Raw genomic sequence first — 27282 nt, 5'->3', positions numbered from 1 at the left:
AGGTTGCGGGTTTGATCCCTGGCCTTGCTCAGTGGGTTAATGATCCGGCATTGCCATGAGCTGTGGTGTAGGTTGCAGACATGGCTCAGATCCTGCGTTGCTGTGGCTGTGGTGTAGGCTGGTGGCTACAGCTCTGATTCGACCCCTAGCCTGGGAACCTCCATATGCCACAGGAGAGGCCCCAGAAAAGGCAAAAAGACAAAAAAAAAAAAAGATTTGTGTTCTTACCTGATAAGAAGAGACCCCGGTGAGCTTTGTGCCCCACCCCCCTCTCTGTAGGCACATAGGAAAAACCCATGTGAGAAGGCCCGTGAGAAGGCAGCCGTCTGCAAACCAGGAAGAGAGCCCTCACTAGAAACCAACCATGTTGGCAGCTTGACCTTGAACTTCCCACCTCTGGAACCATGAGAAAATTAATGTCTCTTGTTTAAGCCGGTTAACCCAATCTTTGGTATGTGGTTATGGCAGTCCAAGCAGACTAATATACCTACTCTTTATAAAAGCCCTGAGAAGCAGTAGGTACTCTTTTTTTTTTTTTTTTTTTAAATTTGCTTTTTAGGGTAAAACTGTGCCATATGGATGTTCCCACGCTAGGGGTCGAATCGGAGCTATAGCTGCCAGCTATAGCTATGCCACAGCCACAGCAATGCAGGATCTGACCTATACCACAGCTCATGGCAATGTGGGATCCTTAACCCACTGAGAGGCAAGGGATCAAACCCGCATCCTCATGGATACTAGTCAGTTTCATTACCATGGTGCCACCCTGTGAACTCCCAGTAGGTACTCTTGTTACTCTGTTTACAGATGGAAAAACTGATGCATGGAGATTCTAGGAAGGCTGAAGCTGTCTTAAGTCTCCCGCTTTCTCGAGGTTAGCTGTGCGGCATGCAAGTTAAGAAAGAGCCTGGGGCCACACTGTCCTGGTTTGAATCCTGGCTCCTCTACTTATTGGCTGCATAATCTCAAGCAAATTAATCTCTTGTGCCTCAGTTTCCTTGTGGGGATAAAATGGGGGGTAATCATAATACCCACCTCACAGGATAGTCCTGGCACAGAGAAAAAGGCTTAATAAATAGTAGCTCACAAAGTCATCTTGGATCACGCCACGTCATGGTGCTCTCTTGCTTCTGCATTCCAATGAGCTTAAGTGTAAACCATGCCAGTCAACCCAACAGCAATGATAATACCAATGAACCATTGTTGGGCCCTTAGTCTTGGCCGGGTTCTATGCCCGGTCCTTTACTGACAGTGTTCCATTTAGATGTCATAATAACCTCATGAGGTTGATACTAATAAAATGCCCATTTTACAGATCAGAAAACTGAGCTCTCTCTACATTGTGTCTAAAATTATACTGCTAGTTCATGGTAGAGTGAGGATTTGAACGTGGACAGGCTTTTTATTTTATTTTATTTTTTTTGGTCTATAGGACCGCACCTGTGGCATATGGAGTTTCCCAGGCTAGGGGTCTAATCGGAGCTGTAGCCGCCGGCCTATGCCACAGCCACAGCAACTCCAGATCTGAGCCGCGTCTGCGACCTACACCACAGCTCACAGCGACACCAGATCCTTAACCCACTGAGCGAGGCCAGGGATCAAACCCACAACCTCATGGTTCCTAATCGGATTCGTTTCCGCTGCACCATGATGGGAATTCCCGAACACGGGCAGTCTTAATTCAAGTCCACTGTTAATCATTCACCCAGTGTTGACAAAAGCCGAACACGTGCCAGCCACTGTGCTAGGGCTCAAAAATATGGAATTAAAAGTCACCCGGTCCTGGCTCTCAGGCGGTGTGGAGGCTTGGGTGGGGAAGATAGACCTGGGAAGCACATACGTGACAACACTCAGCAGGGCTAAGCCTCACATCAGCTTTAGCTCCTTCAGAGGCGATGTTTTATTTAATCACACACTAACAATTATTGGGCGTTTGAGCTGCATAATGAGTCATGCTTTCTCTTCCCAAAGACAAGGCAGACAGATTTCTAGAGTGAAAAAAAAATGACATAAAAAGCACAGCTTTGACATTATTTTTAGACTTCCAAGTAAATCTGTAAGTTGTCGAATGAGAGTCTTGCTGGCATTGTGGTTAGTCAGCTACAGTTCTTAGAAAGCCCCTGGAGTTCCCATTGTGGCTCTGTGGTAACGAACCTGACTAGTATCCACGAGGATGCAGGTTCAACCCCTGGCCTCACTTAGTGGGTTAAGCATCTGGCGTTGCCATGAGCTGTGGTATAGATGCCCATCTTGGCTCAGATCCGATGTTGCTGTGGCTGTGGTGTAGGCCGGCAGCTGCCGCTCCGATTTGACCCCTAGCCTGGGAACCTCCATATGCCACGGGTGTGGCCCTAGAAAAGAGACAAAAGTAAGTAAGTAAGTAAGTAAATAAATAATACAAAGAAAGAAAAAGAAAGCCCCTGAACTTCTGGAAACTTCCAATGGTGTCTAACGGGCCCGGACAAATTTCCTTCTGTCATAAGGGATGCACAGTAGGTCAGAATTCAGTGATGCCAGGTGATGCGGGTATGTTCAAAACTTCCGGGAGTACAGAGGAGGAAACAATTGATGTTGGGGCTTCTGGGGTATTTTTGGTTTGAGTTTTGAAGGCTCTCTAGGAGTTCTCTGTGAAAAGGAGAGGAGACGTGTTCCTTGAATGAGGGGGAAAGAGGGAGGAAATCACGGCAGATGCTTTCGTTGGGGAAGACAGGCGAGGCTGGAGTGTTGGGTTACTGGGTTGGGGGTGTGTGTGGCAAGGGCGGGAGGAGAGCCGGGTCTGGGTCAGAGAGGGCCTGGAAGGTCGTGCTAAATGACTTGGAGTTTACCCTATAAGCACTGGCGGGAGTGTATGTGTGTACCATGGGAGTGATATGAGCCGTTTTATGGTTTGTAAGCATGGCTTTGGCAACCTGCAGGGAGAGAGGTGAGAAGCTGGTGCCAGGGCAATCAATTTCCCAACAAGACGGTAAATTTCTTGGGTGCAGTGCAAGTCAGTATCTTTCCATCTGGTATTTTCCATAGCACCTAGCAGGTGTGGGGCATGCAGCTGGTGCTCAGCAAATGCCTGCTGTAGGAAATCCGTGCATGCTCCCGGACAGGCCTGTGAACTGATGGATTTTAGTAGCACCCAGAGACTGCCCGTGGCGCTGTCCATGGTGCTAGCATATAGTCTAAGGCTGTAAACCTTAGTGGGCTCCCTGGTGGCAGCTTGGGGGGTGTGTGTGTGTAGAATGAGGTGGGGGAGGGGACCCTCAACATCTCTCTTTTGGGATCAAGGCAAAGTCCCAGCTTCTCCAGCCTCAGTAGGGCTGCCCTGGGTGCCCACATAGTCTGGGAGGCAGATTTGCCCCTTCACTTGGTCAAGTCTTAGAGCATGAATCTGAGGCAGAAAATGAAGCCAGACAGAAAGGATGGGACCAGAGTTGGGGATGGTTTTGAAGGCCACGCTTGAGAGTCAACATCTGTAGGAAGAGTGACAAGGTCCCATCTGTGTTCTAGAAAGTTCCCTCTGGCAGTAGCAGGGAGGACAAACCAGAGAGGAAAGGATGCTCTGGAATCTGAGTCCCACATTGGCACCTGATGCCATTTGCTAGACCATTGGGAACAGAGAGAGTCAGTGAGGGTTAGAGTAATCCGGTGGGTTTTCCTGGAGGAGGTGGAACCTGAGCTGACCCTTGAAGGATTCTCAGAGAAAGAGGAAGGGGGGGGTATGCCAGGCAGGGGAATGGCACAAGCAAAGTCAAGAGGTCAGAATAGCTAAGAGAAGGAAGAGACCCCTGCCTTCCTGTACTGTCTGCTCCCCACTGCCTGCTGGGGCCCTTCTGAACGGGGAGGGGGCTTGCTCTGAGACTGGACTCAGCTGTATTTCTGGGCGTCTCTGGCTGAGGGAGGGGGCGAGCTGGGTGCAGCCTCGAAAGGTCTTTCCATTGTGTGAGAGGCCGGGCCAGGGCAGCGGGGGCGGGTCCATGGAATCCTTTGTCCGTGTGTCACCCCTCCAAGCACTCCGGTGACCTCACTGGCATTGACCCAAGGCCTGTCATAGAGACAGGTTGTTCCGCCTCAGCTGGCCCTGATGGCATAGCTGAGGGAGGGGGCAGGGACAGGGGGTGGACACGGGTGGCCTTCAAGTTCTGTCTGAGGGCTGACAAATTGCCTCTTGCCCTTGAGGTTTGACATATCACCAGTTCATGAAATCCTTTCTCATTATGATTCGTGGATCAACGGGTGCATCCTGCCAGCACCTGAGAATCCTAGAATAATGGAATCTTTTTAGGACCGTGGAATCTTTTATAACAGACCCTGTGGGAACCATGGAATCCTATAGATAACAGAAACTTAAAAATCATAGACTCTTTTAATATCTTCTTTTAAGGGTTGTGATGAAAATGAGATATGACGTGACCAGCATAGAGACCAGCCCTGAAACTTTGTAAATGCTCCCTAAATATCAGCTGTTGTGTCCATTTTGAGGCATCTCAGGCCCAGAGATGTGACTCCTGGGCCTGAGATTCCCAGAGGCACACAGCTAGGAAATGAGTGACACAGAATGACTGGGGCCAGAAGGCGACCTCAGGTGGGTTGGGGCCCTTTGATGCTGAACTCCCCTAAGTCTGAACCAGTTGGTTCTGTGTCTGGATTAGAGTCTCTGAGCAAGAGGCTCCTTGGTGGCGGTAAGGTGGGGGGGTGATGAAGAGGTGGCCAGAACTCCAGGTGGTGCACTGGCCCCAGCTCTCCATGTCAATGCTTGTGTCATTTGGGGCAAATCCCTTTCTCTCTTTGGGGCCCAGTTTCTCCATCTTTACCCGAAGAATCATCTTCCCTTCCCTGCTTCCATCTCGGGGGATCTGTATGGCCGGCTCTGAAGTCAGAGAGCCCATGGCTGTGCATCCCTGGGCAAAGGACATCACTTCTCGGAGCCCATTTCCTTGTGCAGTGGGAGAAGGAGGATTCGAATCGCCATGAGCATTGAATGAGCCAACACTCCTTCAGGCGGCCTCAGGTCCCAGCCCTGCTGTTCCTGGGTCAGTGGTTCGGCCAAGGTTGAAGGTTCCTTCAGATGCCTCGGTTTTCTCAGCTGCAAAATGGATGCCCCAGGGATACTCATTGACAGCAACCGGGTTAATCCAAGTGGCGCATTTAGACCAGTGCCTGGCAAGCAGGGAGTGTTTAATGAGCATCACTGTCATTCAACACAATGTGAGGCCCAACCACTGCGAGCAGTTATTGGTGGTCAGCGAGGATCTTGGAAAGTGTTGCAAAATTGTGTGTGTGTGTGTGTGTGTGTGCGCATGTGTGCCTGAGTATGTGTGATGATGCTTATTAAAAGCAGAGCCTGCAGCCTGGAGTTGAGCTCTGTGCCCGGAATAGCTGCTTCTCCTGGCGGCCTCCCCAGGGATGGGAGCGTAATGAGTGTTTACGGAGCCCCCGCCAGGCAGAGACAAGAGGCGCTGAGGAGCCAGCTGCAGAGCCAAGTAGCGGCTGGGAGCCCAGTGTTATTATATTAACAAGCATCGGGGTGATGATTACCATTAATGAGATTATTCACCAGGCGGCCTCCCCGCTCCCCAGGCCTCCCTGACTTTGGCGAGGCGGGCAGGCATTCTCTGCTCCATTCCCCGATGTCTTGGGGAAGAGAAGAGAATTTTCTGGTGCCCTGCGTGGTGCTGAGCCCGTGACATCCTTGTTTGCATCTCTCCAAGCTCCTAAGGGCAGGTATTGGTACCCCCACTTTACAGATAAGAAAACTGAGGCTCAGTGAGGGGGGACGAGGATCCTCTCAGACCTGAGCCCAGAGCACACGTATTTTCATTGCCCCTTTATATTGTCCGCAAACATTGACAATGGAATAAGCCCTAGATTGGCCCAGTCCATTGAGAAATCTTTTTTTTTTTTTTTTTTTTTTTTTGCCTTTTCTGGGGCCGCTCCTGCAGCATATGGAGGTTCCCAGGCTAGGGGTTGAATTGGAGCTTTAGCTGCCGGCCTATGCCAGAGCCACAGCAACGTGGGATCTGAGCCGTGTCTGCGCCCTACACCACAGCTCATGGCAACACTGGATCCTTAACCCACTGAGCAAGGCCAGGGATCGAACCTGCAACCTCATGGTTCCTAGACGGATTCATAAACCACTGCGCCACGACGGGAACTCCCACTGAGAAAGCTTTTAATTTTTACAACGTCCCTGTGATCACCCTCCGCAGTGGGGATCGAGGCACAGAGCAGCTGAATAACTTGCCACCATGTCACAGTGTCTTCTGCCCCCCGTGGGTCCCTCTCCTCCCAGCAGTTGAGATGAAGATGGGTTCCCAAACCCTTTGTTTTTCTCTTTGTAGCAGGCTGGTTGAGCTCAGGGCTCTGTGACTAGGGCCTGGCAGACAGTTTTCTCCTTGTCCCTTGTCCCCACTGGCCCCTTGGTCAGGCTTAGCCTGGGGCACAGACTCTTCGTGCCCCCTGCCAGGCAGTGCTGAGGCTGCCACTTACCCATTGTCCTGACCCTCTTTTGGATCAAAATGTCAACCCCTTTAAATACACTCGCAGAGGTCAGGCTCCCTTATTTAACTTGCACCGGCCAGCTGCTGCATGCCAAACACAGTGCCAGGCCCTGGGGACACAGTGAGAGAGACAGACCCACCTTATGGAACTCTCAGTCTCGTGGACAAATCAGCTCGAGCACATTCTTTAATTACATTTGAGCTGAGCGCTCCAAAGGGCAGGCAGGACAGGGGCCTGGGGAATGGGAGCTGGGGAATGGGCTTGCCTTGGGGGGAACTGCCCTATCCTGCAGTGGAGGTGACTCAGGGAAGACCTCTCTGGGGAAGTGACATTTAAGGTGGGACGTACAGGCTGAGCACAAGCTGGACCGTCACAGAGGGGGCAGAGCACTCTGAGTGGAGGGAAGACTCGCCTCCTAATCAGGCCCATATCAATGCACAGGGCCTCCCTGGAATCAGTCACTCATTCAATCAATAATCATTTATCAATTGAAAAATTCTAATGTGGATCGGTCACTTTCCCATTCATTCCTTTATTCTCTATTCCCTGATGCCCATTCCTTTTCAGGTTTGGCCTTGGGCAGGAGGACAGAGAATTAAATTTGTTGTGGTCCCTGGCCCGGAGTGGTTCCCAGTGTAGGGTAGAAGATGGACCCTTACACACAGCACCATGTGATCGACAGACACCGAGACCCTTAATCCAGATCGGGGTAGTGGTTGTCAGGGAAGTCTTCTCGAAATTGGAGGCAGGAAAGCGGAGGTGGGCAAAGGTTCACAGCATGGGCAAAGGTATGAAGCCCCAGAATAAAGCTGCTGAGAGAGGCCCCGAATGCCAGGCTGTGGCAGAGACTGGCTATTCCCTACTATCCCTTCTCCTTTCCTTCCACAGTAGGGAGATGTGGCTGCTTGGAGGAAAGACTACATTTCCCATCCTCCCCATCCAGGGGAGTCATGTGACGAACGTGGCCAATAGGAGAGAGCAAAAATATTATAGGCAGCTTCAGGGTTGTTCCCTTAAAGGGCAGTGGTCTGCCCTCTCCTCTACCTTTTCTCCTTCCCATTGGCTACAAGGTGAACACAGTCTCATCTTCGAGTGTGTGAAAGAAGGAAAATGGTGGAGCACCAAGAGGGCAGGAACCAGCCGCTGGATGGTTTAATGTGTGAATTATTATATGAGGGCCAAATAAATGTCTCTCTTGTCTAAGCCAGTGTTATTTGGCATCTCTGCCTTAGAAACTAAACCTATATCCTAGCTAATAGCCAGGCTGCGGTCGCTTAGGGAACAGAGATGGATCAGAGTTCTGCGGGGTTGGGGGGTAGGGGGAGTGGGTTTGACATTGTCAGATTTGCCTCTTTGGAGGATCCGTCTGGCTGCAGAGGGCAGGTTAGGTTGGAAGGGAGAGAGACGGGAGGCAGGAAGACTAGGAGGAAGTTGATGCCTTAGAATGGGGCAGAGGTACCCCATTCTCAGAGAGGCCTTTCTCAGCAGCCTTATTCTAGGGCCTGACCTAGAGCGGGCTTGCTCTGCATGCCCCTGCTAACAGGGAGGGCCAGGTTCTTCCCCAGGCTTGGAAATCAGTCCTGCAGAATCTGGCCTTCAGTGGCCACTGGAGCCCTAGGACAGCTCCTTCTGGGGAGGGTAGGTAAGGCAGGGCTGAGTGTGGGTAGGAAGCTTGAGAGGATGGATCTGCAGGGGAGTGAGAGGTAGGTGGGCAGGGCCTATGGTGGGGAGGGGATCTGGGTGGGAGATGGTGATGGGGCAAGGACAGATGAGAGAAAGTTTTCCTCTAGTGGCAGGCGGCAGAAACGCAATCAGAACCAGTGAAAAGGGGACTGGCTCTCAACCATGGGCAGGATGGATCTGGATCAGAGACTCAGACGAAGCTGTGGGGGCTGTCATTCTCTCCACTTGGCCTTTCTCTTTCAGACCCAACCACGCTGAGGGCAAGAGGTGGACGTGGCCACAGGCAGCAAAGGGGCCACATCCCCTTAGCTCTTTAGGCAGGACACAGACTCTTTCTTCCAGCAGCCACAGTGAATCCTAGGGAAGGAGACTCATGGCCAGACCGGGGTCACCTGCCCATCTGTGGCTGATGCCTGTGGCCTGGGGGATGGGGGTGGAATGATGGCTGTGCTTGGGTTTCCTGTTCAACCTAGGGCCTGGGGTCTTGGGATTGCATAACCCACAGGGGGTCAGGGAGAGGCGTTCCCCTAGGAAGGAAGCATTTTTCTGTTACCTGGAGACTAGGGCAGGGTTTGTAGGTAGACAACAGTGACCAATAGTGACTGAAGGAGTACCCGTTGTGGCTCAGCGGAAACAAATCCAGCTAGTATCCATGAGGACGCAGGTTTGATTCCTGGCCTTGCTCAGTGGGTTAAGGATCTGGCGTTGCCCTGAGCTGTGGTGTAGGTTGCAGATGGCAGCTTGGATCCCGTGTTGCTGTGGCTGTGGTGTAGGCCAGCAGCTGTAGCTCCGATTGGACCCCTAGCCTGGGAATTTCCATACGCTGTGGGTGCGGCCCTAAAAAAAAAAAAAAGGGGAAAAAAATAGTGACTGGACATGGAGGTTGTCCTTATGAGGACATCGAACTATGATATGTGAGGTGGAGGGAGAGGGTCGGGTAGGAGGGCCTAGGTGGGGGCTGATGGCTGCTGGAGATAGGATTTTTCTGTGTCCCTTTTCTAGCAGTAAACACACTCCAAAATGCACCCCTCTTCCTGCCTCTGGACTCCTGGTGTCTTATTTGATAGGAAAGAACCTAGCAAGCAAATTCCTCTGAGGCTGATGGTTGAGAGATGCCAGGCTCCCCTTCTCAAAGCCCCCTCTGCCACTTCCTCTGGGAAGCCCTCCCTGATCTCACCCCAACCTGGCAGAGCTGGTGGCTCAGTCCCCTGGGTCCTAAGCTCCTGCTATTGCCCCCTATCTGGATGCAGCCTACCCTGTGCTCCAGTGAGGGACCCCAGGGGCTGGGCCTTGTGAAGCCCAGCTGTGTCCTCTCTCATTTAGCAGACCGCCCTGTCCCCTGCAGATTCTGCAGGCTCTTGTGTGTCTGCAGGTGTCCTGTACATGTCCCCATGTGAGGACATGTTTGTTTGTGTGTGTGTCTGTGGTTGGGAGTGTGTGTTTGTGTGTGTCTGTGGTTGCGAGTGCGCATATAGGACTGTGGATGCATAGTGGGTCTGTGTTGGGATTTTATATGGGGATTTTGTGTGTCTGCCTCAGTGGGATTGTGTCTGTGCGATGATCTGGGCAACACTCCTCTCTGGGGCTTGGTAACCTCGACGTGCACACACACAAATATACACACAGACCCACCCAGAGATGCATGAACATAAACACACAGAGACACAGATATACAGAAACAGATACACTAGCCATACACCCCCCCACCTCGTCTGGAGGCCTCTGTGGCCCTGCCTGGGGCTGGCTTTGTGTGGGGCTCCCCTCCGGAAGGAAGGAAGGCAGACTGGGAGCCCTCACCCCGACAGGCCGGCTGGGGTGGATTCCTCTGCGGATGCGAATGTTTTCATGTGCCCGAGGAGTGGCCGAGGGCCAGCCCATCCTGCGACTGTCATTTCCACCCCTGTGGCCACACCTCGACAGCAGGACACGGTGGACCTACAGGCCCCTAGTTTTGGAGAACGCAGAGGGAAGGGGGCCTTGGGAGAGGAATCTCACCCAGCTGGCTTTCTTCTCGGGCAACACATCTGGAGCACAAGCGTCTCCAGTTATAGCATCTCAGAATCTCCATGACACGTATTATACTTCCAGGTCAGGTGCTACGGGGCACGGGGGTAGGGGAAGCTGGGGGAGAGCCTATCCTTTATTGGGTGGACATGTGTCAAAAGGTTTATTCATGGCTGTATCCCTAGTCCCTGGCACAGTGCTTGGCACATAGTAGAGGCTCAATAAATGTATGTTGGATGAAATTAATGAAGGAGGTGATTTAAAAAAATTTTTTTAATTAAATTTTTTTCATATTCTTTTCCATTATTATTAAATTTTTTTTAATTAAAACACAGTTGATTTGTAGTGTAGTGCCAATTTACACTGTGCAGCAAAGTGAGCCAGTCGTACATATGCATATGTTCTTTTTCTCATAGCATCTCCCATCATGGTCTATCCCAAGAGACTGGACACAGTTCCCTGTGCTGTACAGCAGGACCCCTTTGCTTATCCAGCCTAAATGTCATAGTTTGCATCTACCAACCCCAAACTCCCCGTCCATCCCCCTCCCTCTCCCTCTTGGCAGCCACAAGTCTGTTCTCCATGTCCGTGAGTCTGTTTCTGTTCTGTGGTAGGTTCATTAGTGCCACATTTTAGATTCCACATATAGGTGATATCATACGGTATTCGTCTTTCTCTTTCTGCCTTACCTCACTTAGTATGAGAATCTCTGGTTGCATCCCTGTTGCTGCAAATGGCATGATTTTTTCTTTTTTATGTCTGAGTAGTAGTCCACTGTGTATATGTACCATACATTAAAAAAAAATTTTGTTTTTGTCTCTTTAGGGCTGCACCCCAGGCATATGGAAGTTCCTGAGCTATGTGTCAAACCAGAGCTGTAGCTGCTGGCCTATGCCACAGCCACAACAACGCCAGATCCTTAACCCACTGAGCGTGGCCAGGGATTGAACCTGCATCCTCATGGACACTATGTCAGCTTTTTAACCTGCAGAGCCACGACAAGAACTCTTTAGCATCTCTTTTGACCTCAGTTTTCTTGTCTGTGAGGTGGAGTTGATAGTAGCACCTGCATCCTAGGGTTGTTTGTCAGAGTAAACAGATTAACCCTCAGAGAATGCTTGAAACGGCATCCTTGCATCACAACCGCTCAATTAAAGATTTTTTTTTTAAGCTGTGACTGTTCCTGTTCTGTTCCAGGGGCGCGGCTCAGGACAGGAGTGGGGTGCAGTGGCTCTTGTTTCATGTCCCCTATACCTGCCCTCTCCTTCTGACAGTGGGGACAGTCAGGGCCACCCAGGCGGGGTCCATCCTGGGAATGAGGCAACATGTGGGGAGCTGCGTGCAGGGGTGGAAGGGGTGGAAGGGGTGGAGAGGCCACCTGCAGGAAACATCAGCCCATGTGCCCTTCCTCTGCAGACAGTCGGTGACCGCTTTCTCTCTGGAGCCCAACTGCTCGCCTTCTCTGCCATCACCCCTGCCTGTGCTGCTGGAGGGAAGGTTTCTAGGCTCTAACCTCAGCCTCTCCCTGCCCTGTTCCCACACCTTCCCAGGTGTTCCCTTAGCCACTAGGTCCCATCCAGATGCCTTAGTTTGACTTTCAAGGCCCAACGTGACTTTTTTTCTTTCTTTTTAGGACCATGCCCATGGCATATGGAAATTCCAGGCTAGGGGTTGAACAGGAGCTACAGCTGCCGGCCTTCACCACAGCCACAGCAACGCAGCATCTGAGTGGAGTATGCGACCTACACCATAGCTTATAGCAAACCTGGATCCTTAACCCTGGAGCGAGGCCAGGGGTTGAACCTGAGTCCTCATGGCTCGACAGGAACTCCCAATGTGACCTTTGAACGTACCCCACACTGTTCCTTGTGCAGCATCCCTGTGGCTCAGTGTGCATCTTCCTTTCAGACTCCACACCTTGGCTGATGCTGTTTAAGCCCTAGACTGTCTTCCCCTCTGGCTACGACTGTAGCCTTTCTTTTAAGATTCAGCTGCATGGCTGGCCCTGGGCCGGAGCTGATGCGTGCAGCTGGGACCAGGCTGGCTCAGCAGTGGGAAGAACAAGGAGTGGGATCCAGGTAGATGCCCACCTGCCAGGAAGATCCTTAGGGAAGGTTTCAGCAAGGACACGAGTAGGACCAGGCAGGGAGGTGGGCTGTTGACAGGTGGGACCTGGGCACAGGGACTACAGTTTGGGAGGCAGGAAGTCTGGTAGTTAAGTGAATTGGAATCACCGTGTTTGAGTCCACCTTCTTTCCAGCCGGTAGCTGGTGACTGCAGGCAAATTACTTTACTTCTCTGAACCTGTTCTGCATTTTTTTTTTTTTTTTTTTTGGACCTCGGCGTGCAGCAAGTTATGGGATCCCAGTTCCTAGACCAGGATTTGAAACTGGGTCACAGTGGTGAAAGCGCTGGATCTTAACCACTACACCACCAGGGAACTCCCCGTTTCTGCCTTTCTCAATGGGGGTTGGGTTGCAGGGGTTGGTACTTCTAGGATTATTGTGAGGAGAGTGATATGATACTCGTTTTGTGTATAGACAGAGCCTGGCATACAGCGAGTGCTTCAGAGGTCTTGGCTTTTATAAGCGCAGCCTTGGGAGTCTGACAGGCACAAGTCAGGATTTTGGACCCACAGGCGCGGTGCTCCAGGCAGAAGTCAAAGCTGCACTGGAGTTCCTGTCGTGGCACAGTGGTTAATGAATCTGACTAGGAACCATGAGGTTGCAGGTTCGATCCCTGGCCTCGCTCAGTGGGTTAAGGATCCGGTGTTGTCATGAGCTGTGGTGTAGGTTGCAGATGCGGCTCGGATCTGGCATTGCTGTGGCTGTGGCATAGGCCGGCATCTACAGCTCCTATTAGACCCCTGGCCTGGAACCTCCATATGCCGCAGATGCGGCCCTAGAAAGATTAAAAAAAAAAAAAAAGTCAGAAAAAATAAAAATGAGGTCAGATTAGATCAGGGTGGGGCTTAACACACTTGCTGGCATCCTTCTAAGAGGCAAATGTGGATGCACACACACAGAGGAAGAGGCCGTGTGACGAGGGAGGCAGCCTGGGGGTTACCTTGCCGAAGGCCAGGGCAGGTCGAGGGTGGCCGGCAACCCTTAGCAGCTGAGAGAAGGCAAGGAAGAAGGTACCCCTCAGAGCCCTCAAGAAGGAGCCAGCCCTGCCAACACCTTGACCTCGGACTTGTGGCCTCCAGAACCCTGAGACCATGAGTATCTGTTGTTTACGTCATCAAGTTTGGGGTGACTGGCTCAGTGTGGCCCTTGGAAAGGAACATGGCCCCATTTCACAGATGAGGAAACTGAAGCTCAGAGAGGTGAAGTCAGCATCTTAAGGCACATAGCTGACAAGTGCCAGGGTCAGAGTTCTTTTATTATTATTTTTTGGTCTTTTTTAGGGCTGCATCCATGGCATATGGAGGTTCCCAGGCTAGGGGTTGAATCTTAGCTGTAGCCATTGGCTTACGCCACAGTCACAGCAATGCAGGATCAGAGCCACGTCTGCCGCCTATGCCATAGCTCACGGCAACGACGGATCCTTAACCCACTGATCCAGGCCAGGGATCGAACCTGCGTCCTCATGGATACTTGTCAGATTCGTTTCCGCTGAGCCATGGTGGGAGCTCCTAGGGTCAGAGTTTGAAGCAGCAGTCACCTTGCGCCAAAGCTCCTGCTCCTGATCAGTGGCATGTTGGCCTGGTCAGCTGGATTTGTGGTTATCTGTGCCCAGGTTCCACGGCGTGGGTCCCTGCATGCCCAGAGATGTGTCAAAGCGGTGCTCAGTTTGGGCAGGTTGAAGATGAACAAGGGGGGAGTTCCCATTGTGGTTAAGAATCCGACTAGTATCCATGAGGATGCAGGTTCGATCCCTGACATCACTCAATGGGTTAAGGATCTGGTGTTGCTGCAAGCCAGGATGTAGTTTGCAGACGCGGCTTGGATCCCACTTTGCTGTGGCTGTGGCATAAGCTGGCAGCTACAGCTCCAGTTTGACACTTGGAGCCTGGGAAATTCCAGATGCAGCATGTGTGGCTGTAAAAAAAAAAAAAAAAAGAAGATGGACAAGGGAGTCCAGCAGGGAACCCAAGCCTTGTGCCTAATGACTGACATCGTAAGTCATTAGGCCACCGAAGGCTCAAGCTCCAGGCTCTTTCTGTGTCCTGGGGGCTTGAAGGAGAGTCCAGCTGGTGCTGAGGCTGATGAGGCCAGTGCATGTTTTCTAAAAACTCAGGTTCTAATCCCAGACTTATCCTCTCCAGCCTTGTGACCTTGAGCAAGTGACCTCACCTCCCCAAGCCACAGGTTCCTCATCTGGAAAACAGGGCTGAGGCTTTTGGTGGCAGGACAGGAGACAAAGAACCACTGTGCCTGGCTCTTCCCTCACCCACAAGGCTGGCTGGCCCTGGCCGGGAGATGATGCAGGGTTGGCTGCCCCAGTGATGGGAGGGGATGGCCCTGAATTCCCTCTGGGTAACAGGAAGTCCATACGGCCCAGCCGCAGGAAACCATCTGACACCCTCCTCTCCCGTCCCAGCCCAGGAAGGGACTTGCTGTCTGTCGACCACCCAGCCTAGCCCAGCCCAGCTTCTGCGAGTGACTCTCAGAGCTGCTGGGGCCCAAGATAGTGTTCAGCCCCCTCATTTTATAGGATGGGCTGCTGAGACCCAGAGAGGAGAAGGGACATGCCCCAGGTCACACAGCGCCCAGGCAGGCAGGAGTAGAACTCAGGACCTATGACTCTCAAAAACTTAGCTGCTGCGTGGCAAGGATGGATCTTGGTCTCTGACTTTGCAGCAGACTCAGCTGCGTATGTTACATATAACAGCTCATCCAATTCTCACAACCCCACGTGGTGGACGCCATGGTGACCCCTCCTTGACACCGTCAAATGTCCCACCCAAGGACACACTGCTAGTAGGCAGTGGAGTCAGGGTTTACGCCCAGGCAGTCGGAGCTGGATAGTCCTGTAGCATCTGGCCTGATTCTCTTGTTTTTGAATGGGGACGTTGAGGCTGGAGTGTTGAAGAGACATGTCCCAAACCACGCCTGTAAATGGCAGTGGGGACTGACCCCAGGCTCCCCGTGGCTGACACAGTTGCCTACCATCCTCTTCTCTATCTTAACTCACAGGACCCAGGCTTTCTTCATGGTGGCAGTGTGCCAGATTTTAAAAATTCAAACTAGGAGTTATCGTTGTGGTTCAGCAGGTTAAGAATCCAACGCAGTGTCCATGAGAGCGTGGGTTTGATCCCTGGCCTTGCTCAGTGGGTTAAAGATTGGGCATTGCTGCAAGCTATGCCATAGGCCGGCACCTGCAGCTCCGATCTGACCTTAACCTGGGAAATCCATATGCCACAGGAGTAGCTGTAAAAAGGAAAAAAAAAAAGGGACAATTTTTCATATTCTCCCTGGTATAGTCATTGTAGCCCTTGAAATCAAAGCAGATTCACTGGATGGAGCTTAGATTGGAAGAGTCTTTAAAGGGAAGTCACCCAACTGGTATGGGCTTTTAGCTCTTTTTTTTTTTTTTTGGTCTTTTTGCCTTTTCTAGGGCTGCTCCCGCAGCATATGGAGACTCCCGGGCTAGGGGTCCAATTGGAGCTGTAGTCGCTGGCCTACGCCAGAGCCACAGCAACGCGGGATCTGAGCCAAGTCTGGAACCTATACCACAGCTCACACCAATGCCAGACCCTTAACCCACTGAGCAAGGCCAGGGATGGAACCCACAACCTCTTGGTTCTTAGTCAGATTCGTTAACCAATGAGCCACAATGGGAACTCCTAAGTGTGGTTCTGACTTAATTGTGTTTAGATTCTGAATGTTAAATTGTAATCAAACTGGTGTTGGGAGGACATTGAGGAAATACCTGGTTCAGCAATTTTCAAATTTTGTGCTGCGTCTGTGCTTTAGGAGACCTACAGAACCACTAATTCTATATATATAAAATAATATATATTATATAAAATAGTAATATAATAATTACAACATATTATGTACTTTATATATAATAATATTATACATTATTATTAATATAACGATCTGATATATATAATTATGTCTATACCATCATCTACCTACCTACCTTTCTTACCTATGTATCATTTATCATCTCTCTATCCATCCATCAGATCTATCTCTATCTCTATTTCTTTTGGTTTCTATTGAGTCTATTCATCTATATCTATACAAATATTTATATCCCTATTTATACCTATAGGTCCTAAAAGTATACTGATCTATCTGTACCTATCCTTATGCCTTTATATCTATGGCTACACTCTATCTATCCATCTATCATCTATCTATCTACCTATCCATCTGTCTCAATTTCCAGGCACTATGGGAGGACGCTGGCTCCTTGCTTAAGAGAGCAGTGCTGTTTTCCCACTGCTTAAAAAAAGTCTGAAGGCTACCATCTTGTCAACTCCTATATTAACATGTGAGGAACCTGAGCCCCGAGTGTGACAACGCTTGACTCAAGCTGAGGACTCAGGAATGGGCAGAAGAGGCCTCGCTGCACCTTGTGGGGCGGGAGGGAGGATTCTGTGTCAAGCGGCAAGCAGTCCCATGTGTGCAGGTGCAGACAGGGAAAGCACAGCCAAGCCTCAGGTGCCCCTGGATAGAGGGACAGACACATGGTGATGGAAGATGGGGCCGCGATGGAACCCTTGGCAGCAGCGCAGCATCAGCAACGTTCCAGTCCCCGGGCTGGGGGCTGGGGAAGTATCATGAGCAAGACAGACACAGGCCCTGCTTCAGAGCCCGGCTGAACGTACTCAGACACAGTGTGTCCAACAGAGGAAGGGCCTGGCACCCCCTCCCCAAAGGTGACTTATGTTGGGAAGAGCCTTTGACTGAGCCTCGGTGGCAGTTTTAAGTTCCTGCCCTGCAATGGCCTTGCTGTGTGGCCTGAGGCCAGGCTTTGCCCTCTCTGTGTCTCTGGAGTGGGTGGGGGAAGCTCTCTCCACGACTCTTTTCACTCTGTCATCCGGGGAGTCTGGTGTAATAGTGGGAATGATACTGGTTCTTTTGAATGTACCTGTGTGTTTCTTAACTGCTTTTATGTGACTCTTCCTTTTCAGCCAGAGGCATCCAGGGTCTTAGAGAGGAATAGGATTGAGGATCAGGAGCACAAAAGGGAAGAATTGATGTTCCTCTTTTGACGGAATAGGATCCTGCAGCCCTTAGCCAGATAATGGTCTTGAAAGCCAGGCTTTGTTGAGAGAGAGGAAAGCCTTTCTTAGCCCCCAAAGTCCTCTTTGCATATCAAGAGCCCAGGCTGGCTGCCTTTTGAGATCACAAGGCCTGTGGAGCCGGTGAAGGAGATGAAGAGAAGGAAATTCCTGACAGACAAGGAGAGGAAGTCGGGGTCTGCCTTTATAGGAGGCTGAAGGCAGGGCTCCGGTGAGGAGGGACCAGGGTAAGGACAGGGCCTGGGGCCCAAGGAAAGACCCAAGGGCCCACCTTTCTGGGCATCAGCCTATGGAGTGGATGTGGCCACAGATACTAAGAATCCTGGGACATCAATGTTGACAGTTCTTTAGGCCACTCATCCAACGTGGAGAAGGGGGTGGTATTGGACTTCAAGGCCCCTTCACAGGGATGGAACTCAGAGCCTCTGGCCAAGATAAGAATGACCAGACCCATATCATTGCCCCACCTGTCTCTTGGTAATGCTTCTCCCCCGACCTTGAGCAGCAACCCGGCCTACCCCTTCCTACTCCTTACAAGGAAAGGTATGTGGCCCACTCCTCACCCTGCCCCTAGAGGGCCCTATATGCCCCCAACCAACCAGCAAGTGTATCCTAAGACCCCTCTTTCCCCAACCAATCAGCAGGTCAGCAGTTGTATCGCGAGACCTCTGCTCTCTCTGGGTTATAAAAACAGACTTCCCCTCATGCTCAGCATCAGCTCTTCCTGATCATCAGGAAGTCATCCTGCTGTGCCTGCAGCATCTCTTATCTCAGTAAACTTCACTTTCTCTCCACCTTGCCATGATCAATAAACTCTTCTTTCCTTTCACTCTGATTCAAGTCTGGAAATCCTTCTTCCAACCCACGTACACAGACCACGAGGGGTAGGATCCTGGAGCTGGGAGCACAACATTCGTGGGAGGTGGGTGTCTGGTGCAGTGAAGCTGACCTAGCATTGCTGGGTTCCTATGACCTGAGTAGGAAGTCAAGAATTTCAGCATGCCCCCAGGATCGGGGGCCAGCAGAGAGGGGCACCTAGCGACCAGGGGCCACTGGTGGGGGCTCTCTGGGCCACTGATGTGGAGGCTGGGTCAGGTCCAGATCTGCTGGACCAGTGCTATTACCAGTGGTGTCAGTGTGGAGTGAAGCAGAGAAGCAGGAAGAGAGGCCTCAAGTGGGTGCCAGTGTGGACTAGGTGGGCAACACATGGATGGGAGCCCTGTCCCCACTGCTTCCAAGAAGCTCTGTCAACTTCCCCCACTTGTCTCTACCCCAGCTGTCACATTTGGAAGGAGAGATGGGCAGGGGGAATGCTGACACATCGAGCATTCACCCCAGGACAGCTGATCACCCCAGAGAGGCCGTGGTGCACTGGAGGGGGAGAGAGTCACATTTAATTGGCGGTGAACTTGCCAGTTAAAGCATCCCTCTTTTCTTCCCCAACACCCACATCACTGGGATGGGCATTCCAGCCCGAGATGAGATCATCTGTGAGAATTCTAAGAAAGCTACACTTTGTGCATCTGAATTACAGTGTGCAGTTTGAGCTGCTGATACCAAGAGTGGGGCCTGTCCATGTTCCTATTTGTCCTTCCCTCTGTTTGGTTGCGTTTTGCTTTGCCAGTTATGTGGATGGGCTGGCAGTGGGGGGAAGCGGTGTATAGGTGACATCTGCCCAGTCCTTTAGGAAGCCTTGTCCCACGTGCTGCTTCCTTTGATAGTATTAAGGAATAGTACGCCTATCGGGAGCAACTGAAGCTCAGAGGAAAAGCAGTTTGCAAGGTCACACAGCAAGTTGGTCATGGGACTGGGATTTGAACTTGGATCTTGAGATTCCTAAAGTCATGTGCTTCTCCCTTATATAGGCCTTGCGGGGAGCACAACGGCCGTGTGATTGATGGCCACGGTTACAAGGCCATGATCTACGTGGGGACTCTCCCAGTGTGTGACAGGAGACATCCATGATGATTAGTCAAGGGGCCATGTGGGAAGTGCCTGCTGGCTCCCAGGCTTGTCACAGCAGCAGCTTCTGAGCCATCACTCTTCCTACAGCGCATGGGGAGGCCTGGATGGAAGCCTTGAATACGCCTGGCAAAATCCTGTGCAAGAAAGAATCATGCATCTTGCTCCAATTAAGATGTTGGAAGAGAAGAGAGTGTAATTGTCCCACAATTACCTTTATTTATCAAACTCAGAATGAAGTGTGATTATGAAGTGTCTCGGGAGCGCTGCGTAGAGCTGGGGATGGTCCAGGCTTGACTGGCATGCCAGCCACCGGAGGAGGGAAGGCCAGCCTGCGCGGGCACCTGTGGAGGGCCTCATGGGCCCTGCGGACGAACAGGGTGGCGTCTGCCTCCTGCCCAGCCACCACTTGTTGGGGGGCTTTGAGTCGGTCACTCCCCCCTACCTGGTCTCAGCTTCTTCCTTTGGAAAAGGGGGCAAGCTCTCTGCCCTGCTCATTTCATAGGGAAGGAAAAGAAGACAAGACTCAGGAAATAACTACTTGATGTTGTGCCCTTTCGAGTATCACACATGAGATATCATTAAATCCTCCAAATAGGACCTGACCAAGATGTCACCTCCTCCAGGAAGCCTTCCTGAGCCCTCTGGTTGGACCAGATGACTCTCTACCTCCACCCCCAGACTTTGTGGGGTCTCCATTGTCCTGGGGGTTGAACTCCCCATCTCTTGGCCTGAACTGGGAGCTCTGCAAAGGCCAAGATAATTTTAGACTCATGTTGGCATTCCCAGCACCTGGCATAGACCTTGAGTAGATTCTCATAAATGTTTGCTGAATCAATGAACAACAGATAAGGAAACTAAGGCTCATGGGGATTCAGTGACTTGTTTGAGGATATGCAGTTAATAATTCTCAGAACTTGGAGTTCCCATGGTGGCGCAGAGGAAATGAATGTGACTAGAAACCATGAAATTGGGGGTTTGTTCCCTGGCCTCGCTCAGAGGGTTAAGGATCTGGTGTTACTGTGGCTGTGGCATAGGCTGGCAGGTGTAGCCCCAATTCAACCCCTAGCCTGGGAACCTCCATGTGCTGCAGGTGCGGCCCTAAATAGCAAAAAAACCCCCAAACAAATCCAAGTCCGACCAGTATCCATGAGGACGCAGGTTCGATCCCTGGCCTCGATCAGTAGGTTAAGGATCCGGTATTGCCATGAGCTCTGGTATAGGTCACAGAGGTGGCTTGGACCCCGTGTTGCTGTGGCTGTGGCGTAGGCCAGCAGCTATAGCTCCAATGGGACTCCTAGCCTGGGAACCTCCTTATGCTGTGGGTGCAGCCCTAAAAAGACACACACACAAAAAGACCAAAAAAATAAAATAAAATTCTCAGAACCAAGAGTCAATCTGTTTGACTGAGTGTTTCGTACTCATGAGAGGAGAGAGTTCAAGTGCTTTGAGAAGCGTGCAGGACTAAGGATAAGCTAAGGGGAGGGGTTTGGCATTATCATTGTGCTGGCACACGTCCACGAGAGGGAGCACCAAGTGGGTGCAGGAGAATAAACGTTCAGAAGTGGAAGCATGAATGCACTGATGGTGAGTCAGGCACTGTTTACACACGGGTGTGATGCAGATATCCACGAGACATTGCCTCTAAGTTCAAGGAACCCCAGTCGAATGGGGGAGACAGATGGAGACAGACAGTGTGACATATGCTGTGAATGCAGAAGTTCAGGGTCCTGTGTGTGGTTTGACCGGGAGGGGAACCAGGAAAGGTTTCCTGGAGTACTTGACATTGGGGTGAGTCTTAAAGGATGAGAGACAGGGTTGGGGGGAGAACAGCCTGTTCAAAAGTTCAGGGCTGAGGGACCTGGGCTTTGCTGGGATGACCTGTCGGTCCCCGAGGGCACCAGAAGCTGCAGGAAGGGCGGTTGTGACCCTGTGCTGACCCCGCCCCAGGCTGCTGAGCCAGCCATTCACTTTGTGCCTCTGAACTTGCAAGCTCTTGGGGCTCCTGGCACCCAACACATCCTGCCGAATCCTGCAGCTGAAGGAAGCAATCTTGCTTTGCTCAGTTTCCTCTGGTCTTTCCATAATCTCTGTGCTGGCGCTAAGGAGCAATGCCTTGAGACAGCTCTGTACAGCACGATGGATGAAGGGGCAGTAGCCAATCTTCCTGCCTGGGGCTCCTCTGCATCCTTGTGTTGGCTGCTACATCCCTGTTGCCCAGCTCTGCTCTAGCTGAGTTGGGTGGAAGAACCAGGAGGGCTCAGCATTCGTTGAGGACTTGCTGGGGGCTCTGCATGGTGCTGGGTGCTTTTATATGGATCTCAGCTCCTCATCGCAGCCCTGAGGTGGCACTGTTATTCCCATTTAATAGATGAGAAGGCTGATCTATGAAAGATTAATGGGGGCGGGGATTAGGAGGCTGGCCTGTGGACAGAGAACTCAGAAGTGGCAAGGCCAGGACTGTCTGAGTCCACTGTGCCAGGCTGCCTGGCAAACTTACCTGGCTTCTTAACAGACCAGACATCTCTCTGGCAGGGGAAGGCCGTGCACAAGAGGGCCAGATGGGGACAAGTCCTTCCAACCAAGGGACAGATTCTGAAGGCAAGTGTTGGCCCAGCCAGTTCTGACACTGAGCACCTTGGAATGAGTGCTCTTCAGAGGCAGATAATAATACTATTGATCCTTTATATTTTAATATACATATATATCCATCCATCCATCCATCCACCCATTCACTCATCTATCCCCACTCCCATGAACATTTCCCATCCACCTATTCCATCAACCATCCATCCATCCATCCACCTGTCCACCCAGTCTCAGTTCATCCACCAGCCCACCCACCCACCCACCCACCTACTCATCCATCCATCTACTGCCCCCTCCACCACCACACATACACATTCATTCAGTGCTCCAGTGAGAAGCTTCAAGCACCCAGGCTCTGTCTATATTTTTGCCTTACGGAACTCAGAATGTCAGGCTTTCGTCCATCTTATCTCCTCATGGTTGCAGCTTCTCTCAGCATATCATCCTTGAACTTCAGTGTTTAAAGGCCAGAAGAGAGAACAGCTCTTCCTAGGGTCTCTTTAATGAGGAAGATTTTCCTGGAGGATCCTCAGCAGACTTCCCCTCGCCTCTCCTGGGTCAGGACTACATCACATGGCTATTCCTAAACAACTCTCCAGCAAGGGAGAAATGTATCATGGTGATGGCCTTAAACGAAGGAAGATGGGTTGCCTGAGGCCCCAGTCTCTTCCTAAGCTGCCAGAGATCTGAGTAAAATTGGGATTCATTTAGCAAGGAAGAAGCAGGGGGAGAGGGAGGTGGCTGTCGAGTAGGCAAATGTGTCAGCCACTCCATCCATCTTTCCGTTCACTCATTATCCACACAGCGATGCATCCATCCATACATCCCTCATTTACCCATCCATGCGTCCATTCATCTATCAAACATTTATTGATGCCCACTGTGAGCCGGGCCCTACACTCCCCGTCTGGTGGGAATTCACACAAAAAAAGATCTCGTTAGGGAGAAATATGGCATTTCCCATAATACCTCTGGTAACTGCTTTATTTAGTCACAGTAAGAAGGGTACCGAAGCGCGTGCTGTGCATCGCAGTTTGCAAAGATCTCCCAGGACCACTCCTTCATTCCACACACGTTTGTCGAGCATCTGCCTCATGCCAGGCACTGCTTTTTAGTTTTTTACAAAGTGCTTTTTCCTACAGTTGTCAGAACGAGCCCTCCGAAGTCAGAGAGCAGATGTTCTCCGGAGGCAGGGCTGAAGCACCCTGGGGTCTTCCTCACGGCCAGGGGTGGGGAGTCCTCCAGGGTCAGGGTTGGTGGAAGAGCTCCTTCTGGAGGAAGGCAGTGTTTTCTGGAAATAAGGCAGGACCTTTCTAGAACCACAGTCGGAGAATTTTCTAGAGCTCATGATGGGCGTTGTTCAGAGCTGGGTGGGGGCTTTCACAGTCTATAGGCAGGACGTCTGGCTCCATGGGTGTGATGGAATTGAGCATAAAGTAGGCATCTCCACTAGACCCCAGGGCAGGTCTCTGTTCTGCCAAACTGGGCAGCATACCTGGCCAGCTCTCCAGGCTGTGTGATTGGTAGATGTGAATTTGTCTTTGATACAGATGCCCCTACTTTTTCTTTTTTTTTTTAACGTTCCTTTTCTTTTTTCCTTTCTTTTTTTTCGCTTTTTAGAGCCACACCTGCAGCATATGGAAATTCCCAGGCTAGGGGTTGAACCGCAGCGACAGCAGCTGGCCAGTGCCATATCCATAGCCACTTGGGATCAGAGCCTCTTGGGATCTGTGACCTACACCACAGCTTACGGCTTAACCCACTGAGTGAGGCCAGGGATCAAACCCACATCCTCATGGATCCTAGTCAGGTTCATTGCTGCTGAGCCCCACGGGAACTCCAGACCCTACCATTTTAATCACACTCCCACCCCTTTCGCTCGTGATGTGTACACAGAGCCTGTTACTGGTCTGTGCAACATCTCAGGAGCTCCAAATTCCCTCTGCTATCCCACCCAGTCTCAGCACCACATGCGCCACCACCTGGGCCCTCTGCTCACACAGAGGGGGCCGCGTGCCTGTCACAACAGCCACTTCTATCCCCGCATCAGCTTGAAGTGGGCCTCCCCTCCCACGTGATCAGAGCCTAAGCCTCACAGAGGAGAGGAAATGCCTTCCATATGTACATGTTATCGAGGGTCCTTAAGATAACGGCAGGACACATGAGGACATTAGGAATGTCAGCGCTTTGGCGTGTTCTTGGCTTTCATACCCACTGAAATCTTGGCGTTGAAGTCATTGGTCTAGAACTAGGCACCATAAATCAAGGAACAAGGGGCTAGTTACATGCATGGTTTGGAGTCCTCCATCCCAGGGCCTGGGAGTCCTTCAGACCCCGAGCTGTAATTACCCAGACCGAGACTTCCCCACTCTGAGGCTCAGGGTCTTGGGATGTGTCTTCATCCCAGAGACTCAGGGTCCTCCACACCCTACGGTTACAATCTTCCACTTGCAGGGGCTAGAATGGCAGGATGCGGGGCCTGCTCTTATGGTGATTGTATGAAGTGATCCTACCCATCTCCTCCCAAATCCGCTTTCAGTGATGTCACGCGGATAACCGGAAATGGTGAGAGTATTCCAATTGCCATGGAAATGGCACACACTGCCCATCGGTGGCTCCCCTCCCCCACCAAAAACCCACCGTTAAACTCCCTCGGAGACCTCCAGACTTAGAGTGGAAAGCCCTCCTGATTCAGGGGTGAATTCTCCACAGCCAAAAGCAGCGAAGTTTCCAGATCCTGAGATGAAAAGATTTTCTAGAAATTATGTTTTCTAGAGCCCTGGGCAGAATATTTTTTAGTCACGAAGGGAATGTTCCCCAAAGCTCCCCAGAGCCAGCAATGCGTGATGTCCAGGGTCAGGACCAGTGTTTTCTAGAACCTTCACTGAGGTATTTTCCTTGCTCCGGAAGCAATGCTTCTCAGATCCAAGGAGGGTTTTCCAGAGCCATGGAGAGAAGTTTTCTCAGGCCTAGGAAGAGAATTTTCCTGAGCTGGAGATGGAGAATTTTCTTGAGCTGGAAAGTTTTCCTCAGTTCATAGCTGTAGACTTTTCCAGAGGCTGGCGAGGGAGATCCTCAAGAGGGATAGCCATCTCTCTGTTAAGAGTGAGAACTGAGAATGACAACTCCTCAGAGGCAAAGGAGGTTGGCGTCTGGGCTGCTCCATGTTTCAGGGTCCCCACGTTCACCAGGAAATCCCACCAAACCCACTGTCCTTGTTATAGTTCCCGGATAGAGGGGAGCAAGGCTGTTCAGCATCTCAGCCTCGCAAAGCAACTTGAAAATGGTTCATACCCCCCAGAGGAATCAGTTCTAGGCCCTCAAGGTCTGAGTGAAATCTCGTTGAATCATTTTACCACCATGGAGAAAAGTCTAAAAGCAAGTTTGCTGCATTAACTCTCTGGGTGGAAAAGACCTCAGGGCCTCTTTTATCCGCTGGAGTGTTGAGGTCTTCTCCATTCATCGCTATGTTGGTCACTTCTTGGTCATGTGCCCATGTGCCCTAAATAAATAGTTAGGAGGAGATCTGGACTTTGGAAGCAAGAAGGGCTTTGGTATCGCGAGAACCAGGTTGGGCTCTCAGGCAAATGACCTGCCAGCCCGTGCTTCAGTTTTCTCATTTGACAGATGACAACCATACAGCCTATCCTGTGTGTGACGCTCCCCAATGTGGTACGTAGGAGACAGAAGCCTTCTAATAAGTGTAAGAAATAACACAACCAGTGGCCTGCATGGGGGTGGACCCTCCTTAATGGAAGCCCTGGGAGACCTCGCTTTCTCCTCTGACCCTCCAAGCCCAACACTGTGAAACTCAAAGGTTGAAAGAGATGACGACAACTAATAGCCACACCGGCTCTGGCACATACTCACATTCTAGGAACTGAACCTTGGCCTTCAGAAAGCTGCCCCAAAGCCTGTCCTTTGTGCAGGGGGAGCGGAATTACTTCTCCGTGTCTGTAATGACATCCTCACTGGAGAAGTGAGTGAGGGTCTCGCGGTATAAATAGGGTGACTGGGCCAAGGACCCGGGAATGAAGGTCACCTCCTGGCTAATCAATCCTCTCCCCTTGAGATTCCCCAGCCATCTATACATGCAAAGATGAAAAACAAACGGGACATTAAAGGGTGCCAGTGACAAGAGAGAAGTGAGGCTGCCTCTCCTCTGGGAGAAGGGCTCTCTGCCCAGAAGGGAAGTACAGCATTTCTCATCACACGAACCGAACCTGTCCCTAAAGATGTTTTGGAAAGAGATACTTTGGAGACCAGCTGATTCTCCTGGTGCAAAGGAGCTCCCAGCCAATTAATTCAGATATCTTAAAAACAAGGTTAAACACACAGATCACAATCTTTTAAGGATTTTTGCTTAAAATAAAACTTTTAAAAAGGGAAATCAGGGAGTTTCTGCTGTGGCTCAGCAGTAACAAACCCCACTAGTATCCATGACGATATGGATTTGATCCCTGCCCTCGTTCAGTGGGTTAAGCATCTGGCGTTGCCGTGAGCTCTGGTGTGGACTGGTAGATGCAGCTCCTATTAGACCGCTAGCCTGGGAACTTACTTCCATATGCCGTGGGTGCAGCTCTAAAAAAATAAAATAAAATAAAAAGGGAAATCAGTAAGAAATTATTACTTCCTTCTTTTTAAAAATTTTGGCTGCCCTGAGGCATATGGCATTCCAGGGCCAGGAACCAGATCCAAGCCGCAGTTGTGACCTACGCTGCGGCTGTGACAACGCTGGCCCCTTTAACCCACTGTGCCGAGCTGGGGATCGAACTTGTGTTCCCGGGGCTTCAAAGATGCTGCTGATCCTGTTGTACCATAGCGGGAACTTCTATTTCCTACTTTTTAATCATTAAAAAATTACCCAATTATTTCACCCTGCATGAACAATTGCGAATAGGTTTTCATACATTGATATCTACAAGGTAGGGTGTGAAGGAGGTTTTCCTTCTGCACCACAAAGAACACGTTCTACAGGGTAAATAACCAGTATGGGGATAGTACAGGGAGTCCATCTGAATCGGACATAGGCCGGTGCCCTCAGGTGTCTGGCAGAAGCAAGGAAAATGTATGGAAAAGAATCAAGCAAAAGCCTGATCCCATTGGGAGGAGAGAGGAAATTCATCAGCATTCTCCCACCTGGACCTGCGTACAATGTAAATGCTTCCAGCAGTGAAGAACATATGTGTGTTAATTACTGCATCTTTTCTATTAGTTTTGTATGTTTGGGGCACTATTTTTTTTTTTTTTTGGTAAGCCATTCAGATGTGAGAATTCACTTCGTGTGAGATAATTTCAATCACTAACATTTCGATCGCTATTCAGCGCATTAAGTTACAGATCTCAGAACCCAG

This window comes from Sus scrofa, chromosome 6, assembly GCF_000003025.6.
Source record: "Sus scrofa isolate TJ Tabasco breed Duroc chromosome 6, Sscrofa11.1, whole genome shotgun sequence".
Classification (NCBI taxonomy): Eukaryota; Metazoa; Chordata; class Mammalia; order Artiodactyla; family Suidae; genus Sus; species Sus scrofa.
This window is presented reverse-complemented; position numbering follows the sequence as displayed.